The sequence below is a fragment of the Python bivittatus genome, unplaced genomic scaffold, assembly GCF_059951505.1.
Source record: "Python bivittatus isolate LINGU-HERP-01145 unplaced genomic scaffold, Pbiv_v1 ctg000980_np1212, whole genome shotgun sequence".
NCBI lineage: Eukaryota > Metazoa > Chordata > Lepidosauria > Squamata > Pythonidae > Python > Python bivittatus.
Window position 1 is genome coordinate 10,659,684 of NW_028277125.1, and position 26,843 is coordinate 10,686,526.

The window sequence follows — 26,843 nt, forward strand, 5'->3', positions numbered from 1 at the left end:
AAAGCAAGATACACCATTTGTCCAGTCACTAGGACTGAAAAGGATGATGATTTTAAGTGCATACTAAATTATTATAGCATCTATAATAATAATTATAAGGATATCTTCTTTTAATTGGCTGCATAGCAAATATTTTAGGAAACGAGCACGGTTGTGGATGGATTCTAATTAAGCACACAGCTATGAGCAATGATTTTCCTCCTGAGAATGCTGTCCCTTTTGTCTACTGAAAATAAATGCTTTGATGATAAACTGTTTCTAGTTCTTGAGCCTCATGCTGTATCCTGGCTTGGGATACTGTACAATAGTATTGCTTTGCCAAGCAAATTGGATTTTTTGAAGAAAAATGCCTGCATATTTAGCACACTGAAGTTCCTGTTCACAGTTCAGTTGCAACTTTTCTGTAATAGTCGATGGTCATTAATCAGACTGAATATAAGGGTGACCTGGTTGGCTAAGGTTTCCAGGAGTCATGTCCTTAGTCCTCAGGAGTGAAGCTGATAGTGAACGCAAGCAGGTATGCCCAGAGCCTCTCAAGTTCTTTCTGCTTCAGGAGCGAGGAACCAGTCAGCCTTCTGGTGTTGCTGAACTACAAGTTCTACCAGCCTAATGATAAGGGTTGCTGAGACGTGTGACTCAGCAATAGCTCAAAATATGGTGGCTTTCCATCCTATGTTTATATTGTGGTTTCATTGGTTATTCTTATTAGAAACGGAGACTGATATGTATGTCTTTATTATACAGTTTAAAACCAATGTTGCTGTCCTGAGGTTTCCTTGAAATAAGGTGGGACATACCGTATTTTTCTGATAATAAGACGCCCCCATGTACAAGACGACCCCCACTTTTCCAGCCCAAAATTAAAAAATCAATATTTTAAAGATAGTGCAGAACACATTTTTATTTAGTAATTAGTTAACATTGACCTGATACACTCGGTGGGAGGTGGTCCAAACCATCTCTCTGCAGCTCTATTTCCAGGCTCTTTTGCTTAACTGATTCCATTCAAGCACGAGTGAAACTGCAGATAGCTTGTCTCTGCAATCAGCCTTCCTCTAACTGGTTTGTTCAGCATCAGCTGACGTCAGTTACATCAGGCTCGTGACTGGAGGAAGTCTGTTTGGGAGACAAGCTATTTCACTCGTGATTGGAGGCTAGCAATAGGAGGAAGCCTCTCTGCAGAAACAAAGTTTGGCAGTTTTGCAACCGCGATTCTCGGCTGACTTCCTTGAATAAGACGCCCTTCAGTTTTTAGGGTAAGGATTTTAGAAAAAAGTATCGTCTTATAGTCAGAAAAATACGGTAAGTTAAAAACAAAACACTGTAGGTCCCATCTGTTATGGTAAAGAGTCACCAACATTCCTCCATCAGAATCGCCAGAAAATCTGCTAGATATACTCCTTCTTTCCATTATGTGAGTTGACATAGTTTGCTATTTGCTATTCCTCATAGCTGAAGATGGTCTATTGAGTGGGTTTGTGCAATACTTTGGATTCAAAGGCAAGAAGGTGCTCTGAAGCTTGGGTGGGCATACACAGAACATCTGTCTGCAGCACTCTAAAGCAAACCCATCTTGTCCCAGGATCATACAGCATCTGTGAACAGCAGCTGATTGGTCCCAGGAAAAGACATAGCTGCTTTAAGGAGCTGCAGACAGGTGCTATGTGAGTATTGCTCCTGCACACTCTGAAGCACTTTTCTATCTTTGAATCTGAAGCCCCACACAATAGATATAGAGAAGGCTTTGCAAACAGTTGTAGCTGTTTCATAGGTAGTGTTGGGGGAAGGTTTTGATTGGTGGGAAGAATGTTCTTATAACATGCTATTTTTTTAACCGTCATGGTTGTTTTTCAGATCAGACCTTTGACAAGTGAGTAACAAGATTAAAGTTTGTGCACCCATATCATTTTGTTGTAGATCACTGTACTGATTCTAAAGCAATCTTTATTCATTATGTTTATAATTTCTCAGTCTTTCTGGCCTACAAGGAAACAGGACCTCTACTTCACATTTTTCTTGCAACTATCTGATTAGTTTGAAAGACAGGGAATGGCCCCAAGTCATCTGCTGAGAGTGATTTGAACCTGTGTCTCTCTAGTCCTAGTTCAATGCTCCAACTAGAGTAATTGATTCTGAAGAATAAGAACATGTTGACTGAAATAAAAGAAGCAGTTTCCCAGTTCTCCCCAAATGGTGATTCCGAATCTGCACCTGATCATCTGTGTAATTGCTATCCTTTCTGCAACTCCCAATTTGCTCACAATGTGAGGCTGGGATGTTTTGTGTGAGTAAGCGCAGTCTACACATCTCTGAAAGGCAATCATACTAATATGATACATAATCAGATTCTGCTTTGATTCACATATGATGATTCAAATCAGTTTGGACAATTTATTCAGTTAAAGTTCTGAACTAGTCTGGAACTGATTTTCAAATCCAATCTGATCCACCAATTCAATCCCAAGTCATTTATAGGATTTGCAGAGTTGACCCAATTTGGAGATTTAATTGAATCACTTTCACATCTCTGAACTGAACTTCACATAGTCCTAGTATATAATAAAAACATAATCTGCCCAGAGTAGATGGATGAGAGATGTTCTGACAGCCACTCCCATCCTGGTACCCTTCATGCATGTTAGGACTGCAAGTCCCAGAATTCCCAACCAAGAGGGCTGAATACATGTTAAAGGTGCCAAATCAAACAAAGCCATACTGTATTCCTGAGAGTAGTTTGCAAACAAGTGTGGAACAGGGAGCAACAATGCCTCTTCCAAATCTAAATAGAGCCTCCCAATCTGATCTAAAGGTTAGAATGAAAGGGTAAAGCAAAATCAATATCTTAATCATGTTTTAATCAAGCAGATTAAACAGGTAGAACTAATCCACATTAAACCACTCTGAATATGCATAAAACAGGCATATTACTGTTAAATCCCTCTGGCACTCTTTGGTTTCTCATTAGCTCTTGAATTGCTTTCATCAAACTGGGTTGAAACAAATTCCAGGAGCTGTCAGACCAACCCAACTCAACTGACATTTGTGCCATTTTAAGTCATTCGTACTTGAAGCACATTCTCATTTGTAAGTATGAACGCCAATCAAAGGCAAGTATGTCTTATCTTCTTGATTAACAGTTCATTCATCTGGTTTTTGACAGCTGAAATTTGTACTTTGTAAACTTAAGTGGTAGGTCTGAATATAATTATCATGTATCAATCATTGTTTCTAAAATTTGGGGAAATCTGCCACATGCACAGTGTAAGAAATAAGAGAGAATTTCTTCATATATCAATAGCTAAGAAAAATAATCAGTGTTATTTGTGTTAAAATACTACTTGATTTTTCTCCCTTTGATGGATGTCTTATATCCTCCTCTCTCATTTACGTTAATCAAAATGCTGATGGAGTCTTTTTTAAAAAAAATTGAATCCACCATATCTATGGTACTGTTATTAATTCATCATTCAGTAACTAGTGCATGAAATGAATTGCTATGCAAAGATCTAAGAAACATTTTAGTATCATTAAGTCTTTAATTTCTAGAACCCCCCCCCCTCTTCATTCTGCCCAAATGAAAACAATTCATCTGAGACACATCAAACTTTATCATTAAAGTCATATTTATTTTGTGCTTCATTTTAGATATTCCTTTTAACTCTTGCCATCCCCAGAACCACTATTTTTTTAAAAAAATTATGGAGCACCAATTATTCATTGAGTTGATTGCTTGATGAATCATAACTGTCTTTGATTCTGTGTATCATTAATAAAACACTGATTTGTTTTCGAGAGAAATATGAAATGATTTACAATTTAGCAGATATTCTTTTTCAAAATTGAAAAAATAAGGTATTTTTTTTTCCAATTTATGTTGATATTAACACACCAGCAACAAGTACCCAACTAGCCAGTAAAAATTTCTTTAGTTCACAGTGCCATTAATTTAAAGCATATCCTTCTCCTATTTTCTGCCCCAAATATGTATATAGGAAATTCTGTCAATAATGTCCCACTACCTGAGCCTGTCCAAGAGACCACGAGGTTTCAAATTTACCACTCCTTCTTGAAACTCCTTAAAAAATATAAAAAATGGATGGCTTTCTTAGACCAAACATATAGAGCTGGTCATCTCCTTTGCAGAAGTACATAACTAAAGACCTCCACAAATCCTGATTGGGAAAGGTATGTAGTCTCAAATCCATTTAGTGACCTTCCTCCCACAATGACTAAACAAGAAAGCAAGACAAGACTGTACCCATAAGTTCTTCCTATTTCTCTCAGTCTCACCTGGGAATACTTACTGTTCTGTGCTGCTAAGATCAACTTAAACCTGAGTTAATTAACATGAATGCAACATCTTGGGGATGCAGTAGAAAAAGCTTGTGGCCAGAACATATTTATGAGCTGGCTAGGTACAAGTACGGACACAGCCTAAATCTAGTCTATGTCAATATTCAAGAATTAGTTCCTTTTGTTAATTTTTTAATAAATTCTTTTTGAATGCAAATAATGCAATCAGTTAACGACTCACAACTGTTACCATGTGTACCTTTTCTGAACCATACAGTTTGGCTGATATGGACACAACATGTTTAAAATGTTTTGGGGGGTTGCACAATGCATTCAACTACTAATTAACCACATGGGCTGAAGTTGCACATGTGCTAAAGCACAAGAAAGCCAAACCAAGGTTAATGGTAACCAAGCTTAGCAGGTTGTGCACATGGCAGTCCTTGAGTTTGTAAATGATCTTCTTAAATGCGCTGTATGAACAAAATCATTTGGCATTTCATCTTCCTTCAATATCACATGTCTGTCTGCAACTTGCCCTATGTGATCTTGTTTCCCCTATGGAATTTAACCAAATACACTGTTTTTTTTCTTTTTTCTTTTGTACGCAGCTTCTACAAACATACAGAATGTGGTATTCTCTATTTGTTAAGTTGGTATCAGTGGGCTTATATTTATTCACTATTTGTTGATTTGAAATATTAGATTCCTATGCTGTTATTGTTCTTTTCGGGTTTGAACTGTATGCCACCATTTAACAGCTTCTCGTCAGCCACTGGGAGGCATAAGATTGGGGGCCAAGCGTGCAAAAGACAAATGAAATAAGAAAAAAAAAAAAAAAATCATGAGCCCAGGAACGTTGTGAGATGGATACTAGAGGATCCTGTGAATTAGATGCTTGACAGCTTTCATTTGGGCAGAAGATGCTACTTTGCTTGAAAAGGAATCCATGACAGATTTCTTCTGCATCCTTAATTGTCATGGGCTCTAGTGCTCTGGGCTAGTATTGGCTAATGAAGTGTGGCAGAAGTGTCATCAGCTCCAGGAACATTGGTGATGGGAGACAGCTTTTCCTCTCTCTCTAGCTTTGCACAAATTTTAGGGACTAGCACTGGTGGAGCCAACATGATTTCCTTCTTCAGTTTCAGGACTTCATTCTCACTGCCTGGAGATGTCTGGTTGACTTTTGCAAAGAAAATATTTAGAGACTTTGTTTTGAATTCAGGTCCTGTACTTTTCTTTTCAGCTTCCTGCAGCCAATAGCCAAAAGGAAAGTGTTCTTTTTTGCTTCCTTAGCACTGACTGTTTCTATCCGCATTGCTGGTCCACGCTCTCATCTAATGTATTGTTTTAATTATTTTCTCTTAAGGTGCCTGGAGACATTAATAGATAATACGATTAAACGTGTTTTAATATATCAATTTTTCATCACGATTATTACTTCTGAAAGCAGAGATTAATTTTTGTATAAATAGCTTTCTTGTATGTCAATATCCCAGGGGAAGAAAGTTTAACTTGGGCAGAGCAGTCCTATGGTGGCAATAGGAAGAGCCATCTTATCCACAGCAGCACTGTCAGCCTTGTGAGGTAGTCCAGACAAGAAGCACACCCAGAAGTCCTAGCTCTAACTTTATTGTAAGGTTACATTAACAGAATCTTGCAAGTCTGAAAGTACATCTCTCCCCCCTCACTTTTACAGTCCAAGAAACTAGGGAGGGTCCCTTCTGAGACCTTTGCCATCCCCCCATTCCTCTTGCAGGCTCAGCTGGCTGTAGTCTGCGGCTCTTCCTCCTGTCTCCCAAAGTCATTCCCACAAGCAGTGATATCGCCAGTGATATCGCCACAGAAGATTGTGCAGTGACAATTTCCCCTTGTATTAGAAGACATCTGTGGGGCCCTGGAATCCTTCTCTTGATTGTCCCCCATCTCACCTGACCTGCCACCACCTCCACCTTCTCTCTATCCCTACCTACCATCCATTAGCCATCTTCTCTTCCTCATCCCCACTGCTACTACCTTCCTGAAAAGGAAACAATTGCTTTGTTAAACTATTTTCAGGTGGGGAATGAAAATTAATCCTCTTAATACTTTGGCTATACATTTTAGTTTGTTGATCAAAACATTTTATTTCTTCAGAACAAGGCATTGAAAGGCCATGCTGAAAGCCAGTGGCCATCAACCCAATATTTCAGATCTGAGTTTTGGTTTTCCTAAAATGATTGCTTATGATATTTTGAAAATCAAACTGATTTTACTGTTTTCCCCCTCCATGTGTTCCTTTTCATAAAGCACATATTTTGGAAGTCAAGATTAACTGAATACCCAGAAGCATTTTCTAAAAAACACAGATAACTACTTTCTCCACATAAAATTCTTCATTAATATGAGCAGAAAGAGGAACCAGCACTCACAAGGCATTTTGAAAAGAATGGCCACTCTAGATTCAGTGGAATCCAGCTCTTCAGATGAGCTGTGCATCATTGCATAGCTGGAGTTTCAGGGGTCTCTTGCTGTCTCACCTTTGCATATGAGCCAGCTGTTTCTGTAAGGTCTGTAGATCTGGATTAAAGCTAATTGGAGGGACATCCTTTCATCTCAGCCCATTGACACCCATCTCTCTCTTTTTCACTGGGATAAATCATTATTATTACTTGGACACAGTTTCTCTTCAAAGCCCATGTAATACTACTCTTAATGAGTTTCAGCTTAAAAAGTAATTGACTGAAAAAGAAAACAAAAAACAAAACAAAACATGTAGAGCAGTGTTTCTCAACTTTGGCATGTGCGGACTGCAACTCCGAGAATTTCCCAGCCAGCACATTGTTGTTGTTGTTTTGTCTGACTGTCCAGAGGGGCAGGAAACTGCTGTGATGCCCTTCACATATTTGAATATTATATGCTACCAACACCTTCAGTCTCTTAGGAGATGTTCTTAAGATCCCTTATCATCTTTCCCAGACTCTTTGTGATACATTCCAGTTGACAATGCCTTTCTTAAACTGAAGGGTCCAGAACTAAGCAAGGACTGAGCAAAGCAGAATAGAGAAGGACTATTATAGCTTGCAATCTGAACAATATATTTCAGTGGATGCAAACTAAAATGAGAGCCAGTGTAATGTAGTGGTTATGGTACTGGACTGGGAAGATGTAACGGTATATGAGAAAGACCTTGAGAGATGGGGCAAAGAGATGCTGCCTAGGGAATGGTCAGATAAGAGAAGCCCGCAGCTGCATAATGGGTGGAGAAATAGCCCACAGTTGCATAATGGGTGGAGGAGGCTCAGAAGGGACCCTCCCTAGCTTCTCACTGTGCAATGTAAGAAACTCTTCACTATCTGCTGTAGGAAAAACACTCCTAGTCAGAGACAATTGCAGGTTGAATTACCAATGGCTTTGTCTCAAATAAGGCTGTGTCATATATTCATTGTCCTCTCTGAGATCTTATAAATAATGGAGGCTAATCCAATGTCCATGGGTTGCTAGTGGACCTGAGCATTTCTTCTGTGAGCTCTAAATCCTTGTAGGATCAAAATCAGCTTATCATTCTCTCCCTAAGTTAGTTAATTAATTATATGCCATTAAGTTAACTTGTCCAAGTTGGCATCACCTTCCTCCATAAATTAGCCTTTCCTTTAGTCTTCCCTAATATTAAAATATCTGTAAACTCACTGTGCTGGACCAGCTTGTGTTTGGTGCTGATTTCTGAGAGTTGTGATCCATCTGCTGTTCAAATGACGTGTTGCTGATGAACATAGGTGTGTATTTTGATTGGACTAATGACACAAGAAGAGAAGTATATTGTAGAATGTTCTTGGCCAACATACCGGAACCCTTTGTTGTATATATCCAAGGTAGATACTTTGCCACCACTCATGACTTTCCCATGTTATAACTCATGGGAGTCATAACAATTGAACCTCATCCTGAGCACACAAGAATCCAATATAAGGATTGTATCTTTGGAGAAGGACAGGGCCCCTTTTCAAAACTTTGGTTTCCTTAAAGCAAGATAAACTTGCGTCCTAAGCTATCTGGCCAAGGAATAAGAACCTCCCCCACCCCTACCCCTCTGGGAAAAACATTAAATCAACTTCCATTTACAATTCAGCAAATGTGTTAAAGAATTCAGCAGAGAGGAGTCAGAAATGGTCAGCTGCTATTTAAGATAATATGAACAACACTGATTTGCTAACTAAAACTTAAGAGACTTATCCATCCCAAATTATTAAGAACTTTAACTTTTCTATTCTTTGCCAACCACATAATGGGCTTTTCCAGGGTGTTGATATAACTTCCAAGAAGGACGGTTCTAAATGACTAATCTGCACCATAAATGATCTGATCAAGTGTCTTCTTGGTAAATTCTACACTACCTGATTCTACCTGATCAACATAAGGGAAATTCATAGGAAAATCAGCCTGGGATTTGGATATATGGGAATTTTGGTGTAGGCCTTATGATGGAATGTGCAGGAGCACTAACATAACCCCATTCTATAATTCCTTAGACCAGTGTTGTCCAAACTTGGCCACTTTAAGATGAGTGGACTTCAACTCCAGGAATTCCCCAGCCAGCATGGCTGGCTGGGGAATTCTGGGAGTTGAAGTCCACTCATCTTAAAGTGGCCAAGTTTGGACAACACTGCCTTAGACCAAACACATCTTAACCTGGGATTGCATGGCATTGGATACATGTAGTAGTGACTAGCATATTGAAAAGACTGGATAGCTACCTCAACACGCACTCTGGTATTTTGAATCTTGAGACTTTCGATATTGGATATCGATCTCTGTGAAGCTCTGCAAACATATCACACCTGTCCACGTCTAACTATCAAGAAATGCCAACCAGCCTAAAACAAATTAGGAAGAATTTCATGTTCCAGATTTAAATTTGATTTAAGAGTTCAGAGAGTCGTGTAATCAGGATGTGATGAGGAGCATCATGTTGATGAATTTCAAACTGGGGAATATTACTGCATGAGTAGAATAGTTACTAATTCCTATATATTTCAGAGATATATTTTTAAATGGAGATAAGTGGGTGAATGGTTGATTTCTGTCTAAGGCAGTTTCCACTATTTCTATGAAAATGGCTGGAGAATATCAGGGAAATCCAAATAGCCAAGGCTTTCAGTGCTTGGGGATGCAGCTTCAGTATTTTGTAATAACAGTAAGAAAAGACTAAAACAGCCTTTCACAACCTGGCACCACCAGGTATATATCCCAGAATTGCAAATCAAACACAAAATACAAAATAATAGTTGTAAAATAACAGTGCTCACCAGTTTGGTGGCTGTTTCCACCAGTGATCTATATGGTTTGGTCCTGGACTGATTTAGATGTCTGGTGCCATAAACTGTAATTTACTGGACACAGAACATATTCTGTCCTCTATTTCACTTCACTTTATAGTATGATGATCTGGAAAGGGCCACATTAGAAAACAGCAACTCTGCATTTCTGACAATTCACTTTGAATAACTATTCACTCTACACTCTTCCTCAATAACATATTGAAATTGGAATTGATTTAAGCAAATAGTTTACTGAACCATGGTTTGCCAATGAAGCCATAGTGGTTGGATTCACACAACAGCTTGTGTGATGGGTGAATGTAATCATCTGGCTTGGAAAAATCATTAATTTCAAAGCTTATTTTACGTGTACCCTGGTAAGATCCTGGCTTCTTTTCCTGGTTAATGGAAAGCTAATTTAAGCAAATCATCATACTATAAAGTGAAGTGAAATAGAGGACAGAATATGTTCTGTGTCCAGTAAATTATAGTTTATGGCACCAGACATCTAAATCAGGCCAAACCATGTAGATCACTGGTGGAAACAGCCACCAAACTGGTGAGCACTGTTATTTTACAACTATTATTTTTAACAAACATTGAAAATGTACACCATGTATAAGTTACAAATGTACTAGAGTCATAATGAAGAGCATTAAGCTACTGTATTGTTTCAGCACTTAGTTGAATGAGTAAACCCATAATGTTATTTTCTTCCATTATAATGCACGCAATCCCCCAGCGTATTTTCCCTTGGAGTGCTATAATGTTTTTAAAAGTGTTCCTTAGCTAGGAAAAGAACATTGTTGAAGATGTGGAAATGCAACAATTGCAATTATTTTTGAGGGGAAAAAAAGTGTTGTTATTTGGACAGGTATTCTCCCCATCCCAGAGATAGCCACACATTAAAAAGGGGCAGGAATTTGATGGCATGCCCGTGGCTGCCATCTTGACTTTGATTGACCTGCTCCCCCCATGGCTCTGCCCCATTTGATGCTTGGAAGAGTTCCCAAGAAGTCTATTCTGCATCTGTATAAAAGAAATGAGTCTCTAATCTACCAGTTCATTTGTTTCCATTCTATGTCCAACGTATCTCATAAATCAAAATGCTTTTCAGAATGCTTTTGGTAGCCTAAACTGGATTACACAAGTAATTGTATTACGGATAATGAAATATTTATTAATATTTGGGAAAGTCAGAGCAAAACAATTCCACAAGACCAACCTGACTTTTAAAATGACAAGTCTAATCCAGGTTCTTCCATAAATGAGACATCTCATAGATGAACAGAACATTTTAAAACAAAGGGAGGACAGGACAACCCTCTTGTGAGGAATCTTCTTGTTTTAGAAGTATTGTAAATAGATCGAACAGACAAAGAAGCTTATTCTAAAAGCCTTTTTAATAATTAACACTTAATTTTTACAGCCCCTGAAGTCTTCCAAGACATGCCGCCAACTTGAGCAACGTTTCTTTCTTTACACAACAAAGCTCAAAACAGATTATTAAACATTTGGTGCAATAAACATATTTGTTTGAGGAAAAACAATCCAAACCCTGAACATTTGGAAATATAAACAGTTAAAAATGTAGATTCCAGTTTTCCAGTAGTATCACTGTATTAAATTGGAGTCTTATTTTTTTTTAATGAAAGTATGGCTGTCTCATCATAAAACGATGCCTGACACAGCATTAAGTGATTTTATTACTTCTGTTTGCAACAGATGCTGTCAAAACTTCCAAACCACACATCACTGGAAACTTTCTAATCTTATTTAAAATTGAATGAAAATTATAAAGAGAGGGAGGGGAAGACAGATAGTGTAAAAGGCAGAGAACAAGAAGAAAATGGATTGTTTATAAAAAAAAATAGGAAAAAAAATTACAGAATGTTTAAAATCCCAGAGTCACAACAGTGTTAATGTCTGTACTTGATTATCATGCTAAACTCTCATGCTCCAACCCAGTATTTTTCAAACTTGGCAACTTTTAGATGTGTGGACTTCAACTCCCAGAATTCCCCAGCCAGCATGCTGCCTGGGGAATTCTGGGAGTTGAAGTCCACACATCTTAAAATTGCCAAGTTTGAGAAACACTATTCCAAACCCTGCTCTTCTGCATGTCCCCTATTCCCTTTCTGCTGCATGGCTGGAAGAGTTTAGAAACACCCACTTTTGCTAAACCAAAGCTTGCCATGGTTATTTTAAATAAGCCAGCTTCCAAAATCACTGCTTTGCAGTTGGTTTCTTTGAACTAGCCATAACTGATATCTTGATTTGAGCTACTTAGTGTGGGCTGCAAAATTTCAGATGTCAACAGAGCAATACAGCTTTCTGTATCTCTCTGCTGCCATTTAGAGATGGTTTGGAGTTTTGCAGCCCAGATGGGGTAGCTCTAGTCTAGATTGCCAGGACTGGACAACATAGCAGGTAGTAGTCAATCAAATGTGGAAGTAGCAATTACTGAATGTCTTCTTGTAGCTCAATCAGAAGGAGAGAGGGGAGGAGGCTGGGTAGGAGTGGGTCAAGCTTGCTTCCATCATAGTTTAGTTGAGCATGGTGCCTGGACACATCCAGCCTGTTATAGCAAAAACAACAATGCATCGTATCCTGACATTCCTGTTGGTGTGGAAATAGACAAGTCTGCAGTGGTCCAGATCACCGTATTGGCAGGCAGAGATGCTGTCTCCATGCATCTGTCACTGATTCCAGACAAGCAGACAGAATGCCAGCAAGTGTACAAACTTGTGCTGACACAGGGCAATTTATCATTTTGCTTTATTCGTTTATTTTGATATCCACCTCAGATATTTATTAGGAGAGCTGGTTATAAACACTGAATATTGGAATGAATAAATGGCAATGCCCAGCTGCTATACAATCTTTCAGCTAGGCTAGCCTCTTCAGCCTAAGCAATAAAGAACTGTTGCTCTTTGGCCCAAGCTACAGACTTGCGGTCACATCCTGCTTTCACCTGCTTAACCTTTCCCTATAAACAAGGAAGGGGGGAACCTGGGGTCCTTCAGAAGATGTTGAATTATAGTTCCCAATTTCTCTCAGTATTAACCGTGCTCGCTAGGGCTACAGGGAGCTGCAGTTTATCAGCCTTGGGAAAACCACAAATTCCCCACTACTGCTCTAGAATTTGCCATTGCTCAGAATCTCCCTAATGCAACTGGAAGTTAACATTAGTATTATAGAAAGCTGATTCAACTGAAAAATTGTGAGATTTTGATCTGGATTCCACTTGCTGAACCATTCGCCTCCCCCAAGCACCTTGTTTGTTTTCCCTGCTCTACAATTAGGCAGGTGGCACACACAGTCATTCGTAGGGTTAAATGAACTCCATCCAGTCAGCCAAACTCAATCAATTGACCCATTTTGCAAACTTAGAAAAAATTTAAGGCGAAGGCTGGCTGAACATGAAGGTGTTTCCATTGTAGAACTCACTACCAAAACCAAGCAGCCCAGAATGAACTTTCCAAGGTGTGACCCACTCCAAGTGGCCAATGAATAAGAGGCTGGTGTTGTCATGAAGTCTTGCCAGTAATCTCCTGGGGCAAAGGCTCATGGGATACCTGGGATTTCCTAGAGGAAAGAGGTAAAGCCTTTGTATGGTCTAAAGTATAATTTTGGATTCACTGTGATTGTGTGATGTCCAGAACAACTGAGAAGATTTGGCTGGATTAAGTGTGTTGTGAGAACAGTCTATAGAGGATGCACAGTCAATGTCAGATAATACTAGGTTTCATTTGTTCTTAGCTGGCAGAGGGCCTCAGCTTGGCATCCATCTCAAAAAATGGTCCTGAACACAGAAGGGCATGCTCAGTCTTTTAAGCTTGCCTTTTTTGGTAGGAGTTAATTCTCACACTGGCAGTGAAAAGTAAGATAAGAACAATCTGATCCTTGTAAAAACAAGGACATATGTTAACAGGCCAGTTCTCTCAAAAGGCTGGGCATCTGTTATGTAGGGACAGAAAGAAAACAAAAAGGAAGAAAGTTTGAACATTGTTTGTATAAATAGAGCTGACTGTTGAATCACTGTTAACTGATGAATTTCTTTGGGTTACAACCTCTTAACCTCCTTCAATCAATACTACTTACCTAAGAGAAAAATTTTGGGAAACTGCAAGGAAGCTCTAATTAAAACTAACACTGTCGACATCATCATCTTCATCTTTATCTTCACCATTACCATCTCAATTTGTATTCCACTTTTCCACCCAAATGGCACATTTTTCTCCATTGATTTAAAATTCTACAGACCTGAAAGTGGGTGAATAGAAGACTTTTGATCACTGAGGGCCCTCAGTGTTGTTGCATTCCCGCCTCAAGAAATGATGCGAGGAACAGTTAGCCTAAAGCAGGGTTGTGAAACAGAGTTGAGCACCAGAGCTAAATCCTTCTACTCTTAGGTTGGATGACATTCCTGGGGACAGAGCAGCTAAGACAAACTCAACTTACAAATGCTCTACCTGGGGAATATAAGAACTCGGCTCTTGCATTAGATGATTGAAGGGACAGGAACGTTTGGAGGGTGGATATTGAGGGTTTGTTGGTCAGATTAACCAGAATAGCTGCCCATTCTCAGGACTTCTCTGTGATAATACATGCACTCTGGAATGTTGTCCCTTCTGGAATTCAGGAGTTGCCTACTATACCAACTTTTAGACGCCTGTTGAAAATCTACCTATTCACTCCTGCCTTCCCTGTGCGAATGCTCGAAGAATACACAATTTTTCTTCTCTCTTTCCCACCACTTGTAATAAATGTCATAAATAAATATTTTATTATCTACTTTATTGCTGCTTTTATTATAACCACTTTGAGATGTTTTGGCATTAGAAGCAGTTTATAATAGGGCTGTGCAGAGATCCAGATTGGAGGGACAAAATGTGACTCGAAGCATGGATGAGTATACACATAGCCCCTGCTGGGAGTGTTTTAAAGCAGCTGCATCTTCTTCTGCTGTTGCTCAGCTGCTCTGCACAATTGGTATAAGATCCCAGGAAAAGATGGATTTTGCTTAATTTGTAGTTGATAGCTACTATGTCTGCACCCCACATACTCTGAAGCAGCCCTAGTATATAATTATATTAAATAGATACCTGGGTGGCAAAGATTTAGATGATCAGATGGCAGTGAAGAGATACGGGACTAACTCTTAACTCTTTGCTGTCATCTGTAATGTCTGGATTTCTGCAGCCCAGATATGTATGTCTGCCATTGGCTACCTTGTATCTTTAAAAAGTCATCTGTCCCACAAATGATTTCTTCTCTTTAACTTTCATCCTGACATGGACCTAGTGGCAGCAAAATACCCAAATTCATTTCCAGCAGAGTTCTGGTGGAATTCTTATTACTCCTTCGTTCTGAGTAGATTTCTATAGGATTGTACTACAGTATTATGCATCTAATCTCAGTCCTACCTTGCCTGCTTAGCCCTACTAGATTTGTCTTTTTAACTTCAGCCTAATCCTCTCTGCTTTGCTTGATTCAACTGCTTTCTTAGTATCAGAGTTTCAAATGATAATTCCATTTTGTCTCTTAATTAAATGCTTGGGGAACTTCTACTCATATACTGTATATTAATCTTCCCTTTATCACAGGGAAGTCCTGAACCCTTCCATGGGGTGCCACTATGTCAATAATTAGGTGTGTTTTTACAGTAATAAGTTTAATTGGCTTTCCCGCAATGCTGAAAGATTTGTTGTCAGCAGAGCACAGGTTCCTGAGAAACACCTGCAACACTTTTAGCCACAACAGCTTAGTAGATCAGGTGTTATAGACTATTATTTAGTTGTTTCTTTAGTAACTGTCTTTCCCCCCCAGCAATAATTTAGTGGCACTATCAAGCTGAACAAAGCCTTGTTCAAATATCAGCATAACTAAGATTTGGTTGGGAGGACAATAGCAGTGAAATATTGACAGGGAGATAATAAAATTGCTGAACTGTTCTTTCTAAATCATGGCTAAGCCAGAAGCCAAGTTGAGTGAAAACCCTCTTAGAGAAATGATTGGCAAGAGGTATCCTTTTCCTCCCTAGCTTAGTGAGATAAACAAGGAAGACCCAAAAGAAAAAGAAAGCATCTTTTAATGAATGTGTTATTTATGTATATAGTTTTAGAGGGCATTGATGCATTTTGAAATGAAGTACATATTGTGCGACTGTATTGTAGTAATTGTATCTCTGCAGGTACAATTTGTCAAGGAAAATATACACATGTCCCAAAACTGTCCAAGACTTGTTCAGAGGAAATCAGTCTCTCTTTCTTAGAGTTACAACCCAGTGAAAACTTAGAAGGAAATTCCATTAACCATAGCAAGATGACTATATGTTAAATTTAGGTTGTAAATCAACAAAGACTACTGGACTTTCTACAAAATGTGGATTTCTATAAAATTTACAGACATAAACTTTGCAACTGGTTCTAGTAGTTTTTTCAGATAAATATGAGATATTCTTGAAGTGTGATACAAGTTGATAAAATGAGAACCTGCCCCAGTGGGGGGAGCTCCTATTACCTATTCCTGCTTTCCTCAGTTGAGTGCCCTTCAAATGAATGAACCCCAATTCCCAGAACTCCCTGGCCATCAGGGCTATCGCTAAGAATTCTGGGAATCCTAATATACAGACCTGGATAGTACACTGATTGGGAAGGCTGGTTTATTCACACTGGCAGTAACTAGATGACCTGCCCTCAGGAAGACACTTCCACCTCCTCTTGATTTGCCTCCTGATTGTATTTAAAAGTAAACATGCCAGAGACTGAATCTGGGATCATATGCACGCAAAGAACATGTCCTATGATTGAAGCACAGGTTGCTCCCTGATAAATATTATAAATATATATAGGCCTGTATCCTCAAGATTCCCATGAATGTCAGTCATGAGATGGAGCAAGGATGTCTCACAGGCTGCATCCCAACCAACTGAAACACCAACTCAAACCCACGCAGACCCACAACCAAATCTTCCATTTCGCTTTGGCAACTACTTGGCCTCCTGGGGGCTGGTTGGCTTTCAGCTTCAGAAATATATAAAAGGCTTTCCAATAAATTTTACTCATATCTGGTCCACTCTATTTTTATATATATAATGTTTATTGAAAGTTTTAACAATAATAAGAACTATTACAAACCAAAATAGAATGAAAAAGAAGAAAGAGAAAGGGAGAAAAAAAGAGAAAAAGCTAAAAGTGCAGAAAGAAAACAAGGAGAAGAAACATAGAAGAAAAAAGATATAAAGAAAGATATAAAGAAGTGGCTTCCAATCTTCTTCACAAGCTATAAGTACAATTACAGTTCAACTGCTCTCTCTAAAGTTACATCATGACTCTGTTCTTTCTATAATCTATCCTGTCTAATCGTCACAACCATAAATCATAAGTTCATTTTTTTCTTGTCTATGCAAAAAGTCCATAAGGGGTTTCCAGTCACCATTAAGTATAGATGTTGTCTTTTCTCTAATCAAGCAAGTCAATTTAGCCATTCCAGCAAGTTCTGTCATCTTTACCAACCATTCCTCCATTGCAGATTTTGCCAAATCTTTCCATCATTGTGCATACAATAATCTCGCTGCAGTCATCATACTGTATATAAAAACAGTATTCCATGGCTCTTTTCTAACTGTTTATCCATCGATCCCAGGAAGAAAAGTTCTGGATTCAATTGAAAGCTAATCTTTAAAATCCTCTGAATCACTATATGTATTTGAGCCCAAAATTTTCTAGCTCTTTTACATGTCCACCAAGCATGATAAAATGACCCTTCTTGTTGTTCACTGATCCAGTCTACTTTACACCCAGACTTGACAATAAAACACCTAAACAAACCTGGAAGAATAGGAATATAAGAGGGCTCCTGGCAGCTGTGCAGACTTAACTTAGCTGTGGGTGGAAATTTCAGTTCAGCTTCACTGGCAACAGACATCTGCTGCCAGAACATCAGGCACTGTGAAATGAGAGCTGAAACCATTGGCCCACGGATGAGCAAGTTCTGGATATAATAGGTCACGCCACCTTGGCTCCCTTACAGTGCAGACTAAGACAGACTGCAGAGTTACAGAGCAAATTAAGATAGACTGCCAGTGAAGGGTGTTTCATAAATCTGCAGTGCTTACAGTAGTGAGAGATTTTTGTGAGCATTTTCCAAATCCTAAACAAGATGAATTTTGGAATATTCAAAGAGGTAGGAATGAGAGCTGTTTTAGACATTCTCTCTGCTATTCATGAAATAAGTAGTTTTCTTCAGGCTTCTGCACGAGCCTGAAAGAAAGCGGTGCTTGCTTTAAGCAGTTAACTCCTTAATGCTAATGGGATACTTAAAACAGCCATATTTTTTTCAGGATCAAGATCCAAGGCACATCCTCTGAACCCTTTTAAAGCATGGAGAGTCCTAGTGGTTAATTTGATCATTTAGGGACCAAGGCCCACATCTAGGCCCACAGCTGGTTTCATCTGCATAAATGTACTCTCTCACATATATTTGCCCCCACCCAGCAATCCTGAGCAAGGTCATTCAGTAGAAGAAGGAAACCACAAGTCTTTCTCTTTCCTCCCAGTGATCCATTGCTGACTGTTGGGCAAATCAGATTTGGGTGCTGAGCTGGCTGCTGGTAACAGATTTCTTGATGTTCTGCCCTACATGGCACAGTGGCCATTGGGGAAAGGGGGTGGGGCTGCCTATGGCTCTGCAGATGCTGGTGGCTCCTGCATTCCACGTTGTCCATCCATACTTCAACCAGGGGTCCCCAGTGGTGCAATAAGTCATTTTAGAATCTAGACTTAATGGTCATCTGCTATAGATGTGAAAACATACAACTAAATTTCTCTTCTGCCCCCAACCATTGCCATCCCATATTTTACAACTACTTCTACACTTCTGAACAATTTTATGTTCCTGATAAATGTGCAGCCTGTGCCCTTTTACATTTTAAAATCACTTAAATCATAGCACTATCATGAATAGAGCTGTGTTTCTTTCTGCCAGCATTGTGCTAAACAGATATGGAAAAGTATGGTTTTAAGATATAGACGAGGATAATCGTGCAAAAAAAGGTTAACGTGAGCTTTGTAATGAAGCAATATGTATCTACCCCAGGAGCTAACCTTGATTTTTTTGTGTTATTTTTTTGATCTCTGAGTGGTCACTGGAAGTCCTGGAGCCCAAACCAAGATTTTGTCCAAAAGGGACCAGTTGATTGATTTAAAGAACCCCTAATTCTATTAATGATCTCAGGAATAACTAACACCTTGATCATAGGATCAAGGGGATCCTATGGGATAACTGGCAATAAAGAACGGAACTTGTAAAACTGACTTCTTTGATTAGAGAAAGGTCATTATTGACATTCATCAATGACTGGAAACCCCTTATGGACTTTTTACATAAGAAAGAAAATGATTTTGTGACGTATAGTTTTGATGATTAGAAATAATGGGTTATAGAAACAAGGGAATTATGATGAAATCTTGGAGAGAGAGTTTTGATTAGAATTGTATGTATAACTGCCAAGAGAAAGATCAGAAGCCACATCTGTATGTATGTATGTATGTATGTATGTATGTATGTATGTTTTCTGTTCTTTTATTTTCTTCCTTTTCTCTATCTTCTTTTCTCTTTGTCTTTTCTTTTTTTCTTTTTCACATTTACTTCACCATATATTTTTTCTTTCTTTGAATGTATTTCTCATTACCTATTTAAAATCTTCTATAATTTTTATACAAAACATCTTTTATAAAAATTATCTAAAAAAAAGAAAAGAATGCGATCTGTAGTTCTTTAAGGATGTGTGATGTGGAAGATAGGCACTGATAAAAACAAAACAAAGAGCTGTTCTCTTTAAAAGGCTTTAGCAACATTTTATCTTAGATATATAGTCCTTTCTCAAAAGCTCAGACTTTCCTCCTGTCTGCTTTACTCTGGTCAGGAGCAGAAGACCCTCAAGTCACAAACTGCCTTTTTGGAACTCAGAAGGATCAGGATGTCAAAAATTCAGTCCAAGAGCTCTTCTGGGCATGTTAGAATAACTTATCTAATGAAGATGCGGCTTACTTTTTTCAGTTGGATCATAGAAAGCTGACTTATGACTGGTTGGGCTGTTTCTCTATATAGCATAATGCTATATTTCAAAGTTTCAGGCAAAGGCATGAAACACATCCTATAATTTGGTTAGTGTGACTATCAGTGGCTCCAAGTCTTTGGCTTAGGTTTAATATTTCAGGAATTTGAGGACCCCCCTCCAAAATGCCGAAACCACAACCTCATTTTTTAAAATAATTGTATATGCATTTGTTAGAAGTTCCTCCTGTCAGCCTTGTGAGGTAATCTAGACAAGAAGCACACCCAGAAGTACTAGCTCTAACTTTATTGTAAGGTTACATTAACAGAATCTTGCAAGTCTGAAAGTACCTCTCTCTCCACTGCCCCCCCGGCCGCATTTACAGTCCAAAAAACTAGGAAAGGTCCCTTCTGAGTTGTTTGCCACATCCCTATTCCGTCTGCGGACTCAGCTGCCTCTTATCTGACCACTGTCTAGTCTGCAGCTCTTCGTTCTGTTTCCCAAAGTCATTCCCACATACCATTACACCTCCCTTGCCTTCCTTTAATCACTAGGGAAATTCTTTCTGTCAATGCCCCCCTCCCATATTGTCTTGGGATCAGCACCAACCATTGAAAATTAAGAGCTTACTGTTTTTTTTAAAAGAGAAATATCAACAATGATACTTCCCTCTCTTAAAGATCTGTCGTATGGAATTTTGCAGAGGGTACATTCATTTCTTTATAAAATCAGTTACCTGCTTTTCATCAATTAAAAAAAAAAAACCAAACTATTCCAAAGCAGGGAAAGAGAGAAAAAATGCATGAAATTCCAATAAATGAAAACAAATTGACAGAAGATAAGACCCCAAGAAGTAGAAACAGCAAAAGATAGAGCAGCCCACTTCAACCCAAGGCTTGGGTAGAGAAATGAATCTTCAAGTAATGCTAAAAATTTACAAGACTTGATGACAGACATAATAGAGCAGAGAAGATGAAATTGGTTCTGCAGGTAACGTAGATGCAATATAGAAAAAGTTCTTATTTCCTGAAACAGTACCTCTACCTTCATGGCACGTCCCAGCCATGGTTGATGATTCTAAAATTTCTGGGTTTCTTTGCCAGCATACTGAAATGGGGACTGCAATTACAAAATATAAACTTGGCTCTTCGGAGATGTGGAACTTGGTTTTGCATTTAATACCCCTAATTGTCATTTCCTAAATGTATATATTCAGTCAAAATGCGATTGTCCTTCCACACTCACCCTTTTTCAAATGATGCAGTGGAATTTTCCACCCTAAAAAAGCATTTGGGGAACTTGCAAGCAAAAGAGAGTGTATTTTAGGTGAAAAACACACACATTTTCATACGGATTTCTAAAAAGAATTTCTAGATTGACGTGGAAGGAGAACGGAACAGAAGTTAAGACGGGGGAAAAATGGAACAGAAGTGAACTTGGACTGCAAATATCAACTTCTTTCCTAACTGGATATCTTCAAAAGATGCATTAAAAGCAAAAATAGTCGGATCCTTTATATGGCGCTCTTAGCGGTCTTAGAGGTAGGCGCTGTTTTAGTTTTTCTTTGTTTGCTTGTTCAGATGCTTGCAAGTTCAAGCTTGCCTGGTTTTTGCTAATCAATCTAATAGGCTAATTAAGTTAAGTACCCTGCTTGCTATGCAAATGCCTGTTCTCTAACATCTTTGGAAACCCTATCACAGCAAAAGCAAGATAAGATAAGAGTACTGGTGGGTTATTTCCCTTTCCCAGGCTTTTCTCCTCTACAACCTACAACAGGCAAGGCCAGCAACTCTTATCACAGGTGAGAAGAATCCCCATGCAACCTTTAGCAACTGGGTCTTTCTCAACATTTTTGCATCAGGCTAGTAACCTTATCATCTGTCTGCCAGAGTTGTAGGGGGTTAATCTGCTTTTACTCCTTTCCCAGATGCTGACTTCAACAAACTTTGGCCTGCAAAACAGCATCTGCTACAAACTAAGTCTTTTTCATCTGTATCAAACTAAGACCCTTAAGATTCCTTCAGAGATGGACATGATACGTAATATACAAGGGGTGGCTTCCTTTATAAGTAGATGCAACATAGGTGGGACTTCAGCAACCACAGATAGCCCATATTCAAATACGTATTTATGAAGATGAGGTAGAATGAGATCTGATAAGATGAGCTTTTGTATATCTAGACCACACAAGTTATTTTTGGATTGTAATTCTGGGAGAGGAACAGAGATCTTTGATAGAAAATCATCAAGACTCTTAAAAAAGCACAAATTATAGCAGGGCAACCATGGCAATTAAAGTGGCATAAACATGTAATCAGTTTATATGATAGGATATACCAGGGGTTGGCGACCAGTCACTTAAAATGTCATATGACCCTTGCATTTCATGAGATTTCACCAATCTAACCTTAGCATATCATGAGTTCCAAGCACTGCTTATTGAAATGCAGGTTATTTTTAATTTTGTAAAAATACATGTAATTTTGTTTTAATTGGGGAGACTGTGAATGTCATAGGGGAGTATTGATGATGGCTTTATACTGCTGACCCCTGGAATATACTCTGGAAGTTTCTTCCTCCCCACAGAAAGTTTTCTTTCTCTAGGAAAAGCTGAATCTTCCATGTCCTGCAGCCAAATGTCACGCCATCTCCCAAATTCAAGTGATGAGTCCATTGCAAGGATACTGTTTTACACTTCAGACAAAAATCAAAGTATTTCTTTTATCCCTTGACTGTTTACACTTACAGTTCATTATTCAGGGTTTGGTAAAGTTCACTCTCTTCAGTGATTCTGCAGAGAGAAAACAACAAATAATAAATGTAAATGACCAGTTCTTATGATTGTGACAATTGATTCCAAAGAATTTGGACCCAGAAGATCTTGAGTGAAAACTCCACCCATGTTTTGAGGTTTAGAAAAACAGTAGAAGCAGTTTGCCTCAAATTAGGAAAAAGGAGCCAGTATTCAAGAGATAATGATATTTTGATCAGCATGGCTCTTCAACATCCTTCAGTAATAATTCATCCATGTGTCTCTGATCTCTGCTCATTTGCATGGAGGGCTGGAAGTCTAGAAAAAAGGAAGCCCACAAGTAATCTAACAGGAATAAGAAGAGAGGAAGGTAGATTAATATTATAGTTCCATCCTAAGCAGTAGCTCAGACTTTAAGTCCAACCCAGATGAAGAAATGCCAGCCAGATAATGGACTGGGTACATTGGAGCTGAGATCTTGATAATCATCATCATTATCATCAAATAAAGAAGAAGAGATTTGCTAGATACACATTTATGTATGAACTTATTTTTTTCAGATCTCCAAAATCTGTACCTAAACTGGAATACACCAACATTCACAGTTCTTATATATGCATATATGAAGGGAAAGTATAGATGAATGAGTTTTATTTTGCATGCAAAATTTCTGGGGTGGACTAGAGGAGGGGCATATTCCCAAATTGATGTGAGAATGGATGAAGACAAATGTACTCAGAGCAAAATTGAAATGCTCAGATTTACCTGTCCCTCTATCTTGGACTTAGGGCCCTTCCAATGGAACTTTCAGAGATGGCAACCCCTGAGCTTGATCTTCAAATCACCCATCTCTACACATGGGACTTGTCTACCCACATGTCTTCTTCAGTAGTGCAATGACGAACCTGTATGGCAGGGATGGATAACATGTGTCCCTCTAGGTATTGTTGGACTACAACTCCATTATTTCTCATTATTAGTTATGCTAGCAGGTCTGATGGGAGTTGTAGTTCAACAACCAATTGTAGATCAAACATTGCCCTTTGCTGCTGGAAGGAATTAAGAGATGAAGTGGACTTTCACTGTTCCTCTAAGACCTTCTTATATTTAGGAAAAGTGCAGACTTTTGGACTCAGTGCCTGGCCTATGAAAGATTTAAAAAATCTCAGCAGAACTACCAGTTGAATAACTTGTTGGAGCAAGCTGTTCAGTCAGAATTCTGTACAGTTTTGCAGTGTCTTGACATGATACTCATACTGGGCACAATGGGTTTCTATTGAAGAATGGATAAGTCAGACCAGATTAATTCAGGGATGTGCAGCCTTCTTTGGTCTGAAGGATGCACTTGGTATTTGAATATTGCACAGGGAGTCAAACATCAAAAAGTGGGCAAGGATAGAAGAAAAACGAAATGGATTTAATTGAATGTAAATGCAATAATTTAGAATCAGTTCCTCATGTTTTGAATAGTTTTCCTTTTTTGTCCTATTAAGCACCACAATTTGCAGCAATTTTGGGAAACACTTATTCAAAGCTTGATGAGGAGCTTACAGACTTGATCTCTTATCGCACTACTCTGACTGAGGAACCAAGCAAAAATTAATGACATTGTAAGAATTTTTGATAGAAGAGCCTGGAGGTTTTAACATTTATTTCCTAATTCTACAATAGTACAAAGGAGTAAGTCTTATTTCATTTAATTTACTTAACAAGAAATTTCACATGAAAGCTGTTGGAAGTTAACGTAAGCCTTTCTTCTACCTGCTATGTTGGCTGAACAATAACTTAAAATGGACACAATTGTTCTGCAAAGGACTTAGTGAAATGATGGAGTTTATCATGAAAATACAGGTAGCCCTCAGTTTAAGAATGAGTTCTGTTCCCATGGACTGTCCTTAAGTCAAATTTGTATGTATTGTACAATATTATCGTAAAATACTGTATAAGTAGTATTGTGTAATCATCTTGAACAATTGTGTATTTAACTCAAATCACTGAGTATTTAACTCAAATTTTGCTACAATAGACTCAGTTCTTAACTATGGGTCATCTGTAAACCAGGTGTTCTTAACCTGGGGACTACCTGTACTGATATTACATTTACCTGGAAAAGAACTACTTCCAGTTTCAAATTGCAAATATTCAAGTTCAAGAAAGTTAAAGGAACTCAGAAGCAAAAGGGTACATTGGAAGCAGGGGCATCACTGGAGGGGGTCAAGAAAGTCAAGATGGCAATTGTAACCATGTGATTGCAGCTCCACCTGTTTTTGTAACACGTATAAAAAGGATCACACAGTTGTAGCTCCCATTTTGCTTTGTTAGTCCCTCCCACAGATACCCCTCATTGGAAGCTCTCTTTCTGCATGAAATGCACCACAGTTGAATGATAAAAACTTGCCGTCACTCAGTTATCTGATTTTTAATGGATTAGCTGACTAAAATAAATATTATAATAAATCCATACAGATCAAACCGAAAATCTTCTGGGATGAGACCAAACGGAACTAATCTTTTAAATGTCTGAAGAGGGCTGTGCAATACTTTAGATTCAATGGGAGAACATGCACTTAGGCTAGACCTCAATGATTGAAGACTAATCTAGTTAAAGGATAGCTTCTTTTGTGTTTAAGTCTGCCTTCTCAGCAAATCAAGGTAATCTTGAGTTGTGTATAATCACCATCAGAGGTGTGGATGGCACGTATGGAGAAAGCCGTCCTCTCTAGTAGACACTTGGGGTTCAAAATTCTGTGCCCTGGAAGATTCGGCTGAATTTCCCTGTTGAAATTTAGACAACAAATAGTAACTGTGGTGGTAAAGCCAATACAATTGATTTGGCTTGGTCATCATCAGCATTACAGCATGATCAAGCTGATTAATACATTTTAATATAGCTGAATCCCAGCATGTTATGCCCATTTCATATAACACATTTACCTCTAGCCCAGGGGGTTGCCAGGGCAAATATAGATTACTATTATTATATATTTAATCCTGTTACAGATAAATAGCAGTTATCTCTCTATTTTTTAAAAATCTGATTCCTAGAAGAGCTATACAGAAGCAACAGAGTACAGAATATGCAAAATCTGCCATCCCTCACTGGCCAGATGACAATGGATGAAAATTTCAGTGCATATCCCCTCTAAACATGCCAAAGATAAAGTCTGAAATCTCAGAGCAGTATATGATTCCTCTTTGCCCAACAGATAATTTTTAAAAAAATCAGGAAAATCAAAGATTTAACCCAATGGGAAAAACCAGAGTTTGAAGATAATACCTGCTTAATATAAGGTTCCACTTTTGTAACTTGATTTTTTTAATACACTGATTTGCCAATATAGAAGATGCAACCTTCAAAACTTTGTTAATCAAAGCATGGATATTTATATTAAGAATAGTTCCAAATACAAATTTTAGGTTGGGTTTGTATCTGGCACATGGGATAATTTTAGCTGGAACACAAACCAAGTAATATATGAACGCTCAATGGTTTTGAATCTTCCCTCACAAAATTTACCATGGCAATACAGAGTCTCAGTACTTTTTTATAGTCACTGACCAGAATCAACAAGTTAACAGCAGCTGAAACAAAATGAAACCATATAGTTTATGGCTAGATCATTGATACAATCAAAATACGTCCAGTTTTACAAATAGTGTAGCAAAATGTGGCCACGTTCATAGAAACTGATTCATCCTAGTCTGATAATAACAGTTGTACAGGGAATAAATCAAGATTGGCCGGGTACTTTGTTAAATAAGGAGCAATAAGGCAGACCCTTGCACCTTTATCAAAATGCAATATAACAGGACATGGACTATAGATTCAATAAAACCTTCTCCACAAGGGCACCATCTGAGCTCATAAGAGATTTTTTAATATATATTGGACTTCAAAAGCCACCATAGGGAGGACATTAAAGTATGCTAAGGGGAATGTTGAGAGGCAGTTATATAGCACAGATACATTGCTAGCCTAAAAGAATGGGGCTTGTCTATTCAGGACAATGTTCCTGGGTAGAGCAGCAGGACAGTTGAGAATAATTTCCAAAATAAAATGTGAATGGGTTTCAAGTTTAACAATACTTGCCCAGACTCATAGATCCATACCATAATTGGAGAATATTTCCTCAAAACCTATGGAGGATCTGAATTACTTGTCAGGGTACACTGAGTTTTGGCATGCTACAGTAAAAGCCAGATTGCAATAGAAGAGAATATATGTAGCTGAGGGTTGAACTGTGGAGTCCTTGGTGACTGATGATGTTACCTAGTTGGGTAATGAAATGTCTGCAAGCAAACAACCAAGCTCAGAGAGCACCAAGGACTCCAAAAGGCTGACTGTTTCTTGAATTCTGGCTACTTCCATGGTTTATAGATGTTGCAAGTAAGCTAATTTTGTGCATGGTGTTTCTTCTTAAAAAGGGCACTCTTTTTA

The 26,843-nt window shown here is 38.4% G+C and overlaps 1 protein-coding gene across 5 annotated transcripts in view; it reads right to left on the reverse strand.

Annotated features, from left to right (window-relative positions):
• Window positions 1–26,843, reverse strand: part of KCNMB2 (potassium calcium-activated channel subfamily M regulatory beta subunit 2) — a 229,177-nt gene that overhangs the window by 167,894 nt on the left and 34,440 nt on the right. For 2 of the 5 annotated variants that reach the window (XM_088132601.1, XM_088132604.1), the window contains exon 2: window positions 22,400–22,444. The exons of 2 other annotated variants lie outside the window; for them this stretch is intronic. The gene's annotated coding sequence lies outside the window, so the exon portion shown is untranslated. Of the gene's footprint in view, window positions 1–22,399; window positions 22,445–23,170; window positions 23,311–26,843 lie in introns of all 5 variants that reach the window. One more of the 5 variants, XM_088132603.1, reaches the window with a different exon arrangement.